General features: G+C 38.2%; 1 long non-coding RNA gene across 1 annotated transcript; it reads left to right on the top strand.

The window, feature by feature from the left end:
* Positions 1-754: 754 nt before the first annotated feature.
* On the top strand, positions 755-8,524 carry LOC121019082 (uncharacterized). Its single transcript, XR_005785435.1, has 2 exons — positions 755-1,082; positions 8,327-8,524. It is a non-coding gene; the product is annotated as an uncharacterized LOC121019082 (long non-coding RNA).
* The last annotated feature ends 617 nt before the right edge of the window (positions 8,525-9,141 follow it).

Genomic DNA, 9,141 nt, shown 5'->3' with positions numbered 1-9,141 from the left:
AAAAAAAATTAAAAAAAAAAAAAAAACAAAAAAAAAACAAAAAATAATTTGGTCTTCTGAAAAAAGTTTATAAACATGTAGAAGATATGCAAAATTTAGAATACTGTAAATAGAACTCATTGGTTCTACATAATTGGCAAATTGTGCTAGTGCTAAAATTTTCAAGGCCACAGCTGGAAATTGCAATGTAGATATATTTTATGAATTTTCTTAGAATGAGGAAGGTTAGGGTTAGGGTTAGGGTTAGGGTTAGGGTTAGGGTTAGTATTCCTAAGAAATAGAAGAAAATATTTTACTTAAAAATTGTATATTTTAGACTAAGGATGAAATGTTTGGTAAATGAGTTTTCCTCAGCAAATTCTACATGTTCTACCATTTAAAACTGGTTTTTGGATGGGGTGCCTGGGTGGCTCAGTTGGTTAAGCATTTGACTTCAGCTCAGGTCACAATCTCGCGGTCCATGAGTTTGAGCCCCGTGTCGGGCTCTGGGCTGATGGCTCAGAGCCTGGAGCCTGTTTCGGATTCTGTGTCTCCCTCTCTCTCTGCCCCTCCCCTGTTCATGCTCTGTCTCTGTCTCAAAAATAAATAAACGTTAAAAAAAAAAAAAGAATAAGGACTTATGAGGTTGAGATCAGAGGAGGAGTCTCAGAAGATTCAAATCAACTAGTGGTTGAGATCTGCATGTTTTTGTGACAGTAAACAAGCTTTGGACAGGCAGGGGCTGCAGGATGTTTAGATAGTGGTGGCTGGAAGAATGAAGGACTATAAACACTGAATTTAAGAAGTTTGAATCCCAGAGAGCCCTCTAGTACTTGGTGGAGAAGCAGTGAGAGATCTGAGCTTGGCTGGTTAGCAGGTCATAAAGAATCATAGGTATGGCTGGCTGGAAGAATGTGGGAATGAGTATGAATAGTTCATAGAGACATAATTTTAAGCACTTTGAAACCCATACCATATATTTAATTCTTCACAGTTGACTGAAAATCATTTTGTGGGTCTAAGAAAAGAGGACATTAAGTACTGGAGCTGGAAGTAGAACTCAGGTCTGTGTGACTCCAAAGCTCAAGCTTTTCACCACTATGGTACACCTCTATCTGTGTGCGCATGCACAAACACACATGCATTGCCCTTATGTATTTAATTTTCTCTTTAAAATAAAAATAGGATGTTGACGCTGTTGGGTAACTGTTTTCCTTACCAACTGTGGTATTCGTGTAACACTTTAGGCTTTGGAGAGCTCTGGTAACAATGGTTCCTGGTATATAACCCTTAGCCTGAGAACCACATTTAAATAAAAACCATTCCCTCTGTAAAGAACAGTCCCAGAAGGCCATACTAAATCTACCAATGACTCGTGCCAGTCATCCGTCAGACAGCAAGTCCAGAAGTAGCAATGAGAGAAAAGGCATTGGTCCAATTTTTCTGACTTTGTAAAAACAGTCAAATCATAGAGACATTTGGGGGCATCCATGACAACAGACTCACCAACTTTTTCTTACTTGGAATGTTTTGGGCTAGTGTGTAGAAATAACAGAAAGATAATCTCTACTGTTTCCTCAACTAGTGTTTCTACTCATTAAATAACAAAAAGTAGCAGTAAACTTTAAAAAAAACTACAACTTTGTTTATACAGTAAATAAATGTGTTTCCAAGATACACAGGAAGCAGGTATGTGGAGTAAGAAAGCTAATTTTATTTATTTTTATTTTTATTTTTTTGGGGGGACAGAGAGAGACAGAGCATGAACGGGGGAGGGGCAGAGAGAGAGGGAGACACAGAATCAGAAACAGGCTCCAGGCTCCGAGCCATCAGCCCAGAGCCTGACGCGGGGCTCGAACTCCCGGACCGCGAGATCGTGACCTGGCTGAAGTCGGACGCTTAACCGACTGCGCCACCCAGGCGCCCCAGAAAGCTAATTTTAAACTACCTTTTCAAAATACCAATTTTGGGGGCACCTGGTTGGCGCAGTCGGTTGAGCCTCCGACTTCAGCTCAGGTCATGATCTCGCAGTTTGTGAGTTAGAGCCCCGCACTGGGCTCTATGCTGTCAGCGTGGAGCCCACTTTGGATCCTCTTTCTCCCTATCTCTCTCTGCCCCTCCCCCCCTCTCAGCCCCTCCCCCACTCATACTGTCTCTCCCTCTCTCAAAAATAAATAAACGATTAAAAAAAATAATAAAATACCAACTATGTTCTATTATGGAGAAACATGTAATCTTCCATAACACTGTTTTATTATTCTATTTCATAGTTTAGTGATTATATAAAGTAAGTCAAATAGTTGTTTTTACTAACATGGAGGCTGGCAAATCACATCCAGGTCCTTATGTTTTGTCCAATGTTTTGCTCTGTATTTTCTCAGTCCTTTCGTGGGAGCAAACTAGTCTTTCCCTTCAATTCCTCTACCATATGAACACAGCAATCACAACAAATTTTGGGAGTCCTGTCCACAGTACGGTATAAATATTGTTAAAATGAACTTGAATTAGAAATGGCTTTTTAAAAAAGAATACAAATAGAAAATGTGCCCCTCAAGATCACAATCCCTGAGGCGCCTGGGTGGCTCAGTGAGTTAGGTGTCTGACTCTTGACTTTCTTTGGCTTGGATCATGATCTCACGGTTCACGAGTTCGAGCCCTGCATGGGCTCTGTGCTGACAGCATGGAGCCTGCCTAAGATTCTCCCTCTTTCACCACCCCTCCCCTGCTCATATTCTCTGTCTCTCTCAAAATAAATAAATAAATAAATAAATAAATAAATAAATAAATAAATAAATAAAAACTTAAAAATATATATCTAATTAAAAATAAAAAAGATCACAATCCCTGTCAGGGATGCATTTTCTCATCTCTACCATAAGGGATTTAGAATAGATGAAGGCTAAGCACGATCCCTTTCGGCTCAGTAGATCTATGCTTCTATTGTTTCTAACAGACCTTATGAAACTTGCCAGAGCAAAACTAGGCAAGCTCTAATGATAGTCTCTGGGAAGAACAGAGGCTCCTCTTAATTTCTTGGGTTCAGCAACTACTTCACTTCAGAATCTCTTTTTAGTCTGCTGGCTACAGAACTGGGGCCTGCCACTTTCAACCTGGATCACCTAGATCAAGGTCAGAGAGAATAGGGCTATCTTATCCAAAATATACATGTGAAAATAAATTTCAAAAATAAAGCTAGGGAATACACTAATGTAAAAAAGTTCACAGGACAACATGTTTTTTTAAAGGGGAAGGGCAAACATCATTTAAAGAGATCATCAAATATTCCTTAGTCACAATATTTAACACTCCTGGGACTAAGACCAAATCGCCAGACATTATGCAAAGATGCTGTTTGCAATTTCAAAAGATCCTTATTTCTGCCCTGTTGCAGCTAATAAAATACTTTCAGGGGCTTTTTATGAAAGAAGGAAGTCCACAAGTAGGTTAGATTCTGACGTTCCAAGAGATTCTTTGGCAAAGAAATAATTTACACTGCCCAGACTCATAGAAGAATAACTGATAAGTGGAAAAGAAAATGGTCTAAAAAATACTTAGGAAAAAAGGTCTTCTAAAATAGCAAGCACAGGGGTGCTTGCTGGGTGGCTCAGTCGGTTAAGCATCTGACTTCGGCTCAGGTCATGATCTCGCAGTCCATGAGTTCGAGCCCCGCGTCAGGCTCTGTGCTGACAGCTCAGAGCCTGGAGCCTGTTTCAGATTCTGTGTCTCCCTCTCTCTGACCCTCCCCCGTTCATGCTCTGTCTCTCTCTGTCTCAAAAATAAATAAACGTCAAAAAAAATTTTTTTAAAACTCCAAAAACTTAGTTTATTCATCTTTATTTTACCTGCATCAAGTGATTATGTAATGAAAATATTTCCTGAAGATTCCATCAGCAACACAAAATGCCAGTAAGTGCATGGTACAACCCTCCACAGTATAAATTGTAGTTAATCTAAACTATGGAAAATAAATCAAATCTACCACATAACATCCTATCTGGAATCTAACTTCTCTGTGGTGGAATTAGGTGTGTTTTAATTCCAGTTAACTGATTAAGTCTAATCACCAAAATAGAAAGCTTCTAATTTGCTAGCAGGCAATATTTTAATGGGGACAACAATGAAAGATAGAACTGGAATTAAAGCACAGACTCAAATGTTAATTCACCCACATTCTGCCTTCTAGCCTGTTCTCCTCCTGAACTCCCCCCAACGCCCAACCATGGATCTTTTGCATGCAGAGCTCTCTTTGAAGCTATGAGTTTCATGCGTGGGAAATCAGGAGAATCAAAGCTGCTTTACACAGAAGCATATGTTTAGGATTCCAGGGGATGCTGAAAAATACTACAGATTAGTAGTCTCCCTGCGGGGAGCTCATCTAAGTATGAGACCCTCACATTTTGCATTTCTTATGCCTAGGGTGTTTAAATCGCTGGCCTCAATCCTATAGCACCAGGGTTTGTTTTCACATTTAGTTCCCTTGAATTTTTTTTTTAACCTACTTTGACAAAAAAAGAGGGAGCAAAATAGGAAAAGAAGGCAGGGGCGGGGAAGAATAAATCATTATGCAGCTCTCAACCTCCACGGGGAAACAGCAGTACAAACCCACAGATCCAGAATTGTCAAGAAATGGGGATGTTTGTTTACAAGTCACAGAATCAGTTATGTAACTAGAAGGTAAGGAAATCAAGTGATCATTTGAAGGGGAGCAAAGACTGACACTTTTTGAATTAGTCAAGAGACTTGTCTCAGAAATAGATTCATATAGACTTTCTACTTATTTTTAGTTGCTTTATGAATTTAGTTTTTGAGTTTCATTGTACCAGAAGTACAGTGTTTCTATGTAGATAATGACCATTCATTTTCATCATTAATTGTAGCTATCTGGAAACACTTTCTTACCATGGCAATTTTTAAAGTATCACCAAGTCTTTACAAGGGAAATTGGAATAGCTTTATATCTGCTGATCTATCTGTATGATTTAGTAGGAAAATATATGCCAATAGATCAGTTCTAATTTCTCTCTACTCCTCACCACATAACTTTTTTTTTATTGGTTAGTTGTTTTATGTAAGTATGTATGTATGTAAGTATGTATGTATGTATGTATTTATCTATCTTAATTTCTGGGACCATATAATGTTTATAAAATTAAGACCTTTATTTTTTTATTTCTTTTATTTTTTTAATGTTTATTTATTTTTGAGAGAGAGAGAGAGACTGAGTGTGATCAGGGGAGGGGCAGAGAGAGGAGACAAAGAATCTAAAGCAGGCTCCAGCCTCTGAGCTGTCAGCACAGAGCCTGACACAGGGCTCGAATCCATGAACCGTGAGATCATGACCTGAGTCAGATGCTCAACTGACTGAGCCACCCAGGCGCCCCAAAATGAAGACCTTTAAAAATATTTCCATGTAAATAAAATTTGGGGGGAAATCTAAAACATTGTAGAAATTTCAAGTCTAAAGAAAAAAATTTAGAAAATCAAATTATTTAAATAGGTGATTATATTGGGCCCTAATAAATTTCAGACATAAATTACTCTCCACAAAGCTCTTAAGAAAGTTTTTATGATCTTTTTAATACCTGCATTTATATTTAATATTTTCTAAAAATACATTCTTCCTGAAAACTTACGGCCAGATTTCAGTGCCAAAAAAGAACATAATTAACCAACTTCTGACAGCAAATTAAGCTGAAACTACTGAGGTTCAGTCAATATGTTTATGGAACATTGTTTTCTTTCTCATCTAGCTAACTTGTTCTTCAAATTGGGGCAGTTTAGTGTTATGTGTTGCTCCCTGAGGAAAATCCTTGGGGAACTGTAGGAGAAGAATTATGTTTTTCATCAGGCAGACAAAAGCTGAATTCGGTCCCTTGGGGGAAGCTTTCTTAGGGTGTTTTCTCCTAATGGTGCCAGAGCCGCACGACCAGGAAGGAGATGCACAGCTGAGATATGGTACCCAGAAGGCCACTCAGCTCTTACACCTGTCATAACACACACAGAGAATAGGGACTAAGTCCAAGTCAGTCTTTCAAGGTGTATGTATTTTGTGTGTGTGTGTTTGAGTCTTGGCATACTTTCAACTTAGGTAGAAGGATAGTGGCCTATATCCTTCTACCTGAGTTAAAAGTAGTGCTGAACTGACTCACTGTCTCGAGATAAGTGAATGCAACCAAGTACAATAGAAGACCTATGCTCATCGGTGATGTTTCCATAAATAGGTGCTCCTAGCCCAGGAGGATCACAGAACCGCCATAGTTGGGAATTTGGTATTTACCAGCTTAGAACAATGATGTGAGTTTGAAAAGGTCTCTCCATCTGTTTACATGTCAGTGAATGTTAAACAGAGAAATAGGAGTCAAAATGAAAGGACACAGATGGATATCAACTTAGGACTGACTCCTCTTAATTGCTATTCAAGTGTTTAGGTATCTGTGGCCCTGAAGGCTGTATCATTCCAGTTATAAGCAACAAAGATGATCTATGCAATTGTGTGGGGGTAAATTGTATGAACAAAATTTTATACATATTCATACTTGTATGGGTTATTAATCACTGTTTAAGGACAGTGATAATGCGCAGAGGTGGTTACACTTTTTAAAATTACTTTTATCTTGTCTTGCCTGCTGTCCAAAAGCAAAAGAAAAGTATGTAATTATCATTTAAAGTGATAATCACGGGGCTCCTGGGTGGCTCAGATGGTTAAGTGTCCTACTTCGGCTCAGGTTATGATCTCGTGGTTTGTGAGGTGGAGCCTTGCGTTGGGTTCTCTACTGTATCCCTCTCTCTCTGCCCCTCCCCCACTCACGCTGTCCCTCTCTCTCTCAAAAATAAATAAACGTTTAAAAAATAAAATAAAATGATAATCACAATTATAATAATACTTTATAAAAATATCTTAATTTAAATAATGAGCTTAACCTTTCAGAGCACCCTGAAGTATATGAGGTAATTTATACATTATTACTTGTATTAGAGCTCATTATTATTGTATTAGAGCTCATTATTACTTGTATAGGTTTCTCTGAGATGTGAAATGGCACCATGTCTTGTAAGATGAAGATGGAATGGACTTTAGACATTTATTTAGGCAGTACATTTCATTTCTGTACGTATATTATACTTTAATACAAAGTTTAAAGGCTCTGAAAATAAAACATGCATTTTAATTTGCTGTAAGTAATTAGGGAAACTGAGCGAACTAAGTCAATTTTCAAAAAGATATATGTACCTATTGTTTCTTCACTAAAAATTCATAAAAGCATCTTTTTAAAATGATTATAAACTACCTATCCTTCAAAAACAACTTCAAGGGGCGCCTGGGTGGCTCAGTCGGTTAAGCGGCTGACTTCGACTCAGGTCATGATCTCACGGTCCGTGAGTTCGAGCCCCGCATCGGGCTCTGGTGCTGACAGCTCAGAACCTGGAGCCTGTTTCAGATTCTGTGTCTCCCTCTCTCTGACCCTCCCCCGTTCATGCTCTGTCTCTCTCGGTCTCAAAAATAAATAAACGTTAAAAAAAAAAAAAAAAAAACTTCAAAAATAACTGATGATTTGGGCTTTCTGGCATGGGACCGAGTTCCATTAGAATGTCTTAGTTTAATTTTTAAGTTCAGAGAAAGGAAAGGAACAAAGAGAAGAAATGCCTATTTGCACAGGGCAGGGCACCTTTTGGTATCATTTCTTGAAAATGGTTGTTTGAGGTAGTAGAAAGAGAATAGGCTATATAGTCCAATGATGTGGGTTTAAATCCCTGCTCTGTTACTTAAGCTCACCAAGCCTTCATTTCCTTACGTATAAAATGAGAGTGTTGCTTTGCAGAAAAAGTGCTCAATACTATTTCTGCAGGAAGAGGACATCAATCAAATGACTTCTTGGGTTTCTTTTAAGTGCTAGAATTAAATAATTATAAAATAGATTAATCGATTCCCCTTGAATAACAAGTAGTTGAAAACACACCCAAAGATGGCAGAATAAGCTATTAAAATGGCTTTTTAAAAACCTCCTTCCTTGGGCTTTTATCAAGTCTAAGTGAAAGCTACTCTATTCATAGCCTAAAGCAAAGCAATATTTTCACCTCAGGAAAATAATTGCTCCTAGGAAAGCCAAAATGTTCCTATGCTTAATCCTACTGTTTGACATATAAAGATTTGTTGCTCTTTTTTTTTTTTTGCCTGAATTGAAAAACCAAGGACTGTTTTAAAAACTTTAAGCAATGATCAAGTGCCATATAAATTCTCAGTTATGAATTCCTTGAGGACCTTAATGTAGCATATTATAAATATTAATTAATTCCTACCACCACCTCTGCAGTCAAAGCATTATTATTCTTCCTCTCCTTTTTCCAGGCAGGAAGATGAAGTGTCCATGAGACAAAGCAATTCACCCTAGGGATGTGTGGAAGAAGTTGCCAAGCCAAGAAGGGAACCAAGGAGGTTGGAATTGGAGCTCTTTGTGTTTTCAACTTAAGGAGAGACTCATTCCAGGGCACCTACCTGGATCATTTGGTGGAGCATGCAACTCTTGATCTCAGGGGGTTGTCAGTTTGAGCCCTGGGTTGGGTGTACAGATTATTTAAAAAAAAAAAAAAGAAAGAAAGAACGAAAAAAAGAAAAATAAGAAAGAAAAAAGTCTTAAAAAAATCTTCTTTATTCATGCATGCATGCATTTATTCTACTCATTATTCATGCATAAAAATATTTCTACTTCTCTTTAGATTGATATATTTGGTGGCGGGTGGGGGGGGGTGTTGTGTGTCCTACGGAGACCCTCAAAAATGTTACCTCTTTGTTTCCAGGAATTGCAACCACAAATTGTTGATAATGCTAAGATCTCAATCTTTTAGATCTAAACTTACCTAGTAAGCTTCAAATTGTTCCTATAAGTGGATTAAAAATGGAATTTAGGGGCGCCTGGGTGGCTCAGTCAGTTAAGCGGCTGACTTCGGCTCAGGTCATGATCTCACAGTCCATGAGTTCGAGCCCCGCGTCGGGCTCTGTGCTGACAACTCAGAGCCTGGAGCCTGTTTCGGATTCTGTGTCTCCCTCTCTCTGACCCTCTCATGTCCTGTCTCTCACTGTCTCAAAAATAAATAAATGTTAAAAAAAAATTTAAAAAAAAAGATATTTAAAAAAAATGGAATTTAATAACAATGAAGACCAAA

The sequence above is a fragment of the Herpailurus yagouaroundi genome, unplaced genomic scaffold, assembly GCF_014898765.1.
Source record: "Herpailurus yagouaroundi ecotype Mexico unplaced genomic scaffold, PumYag 221, whole genome shotgun sequence".
Lineage (NCBI taxonomy): Eukaryota > Metazoa > Chordata > Mammalia > Carnivora > Felidae > Herpailurus > Herpailurus yagouaroundi.
The sequence above is the reverse complement of the archived record's forward strand: the minus strand, read 5'-3'. Positions and strand labels throughout refer to the sequence as shown.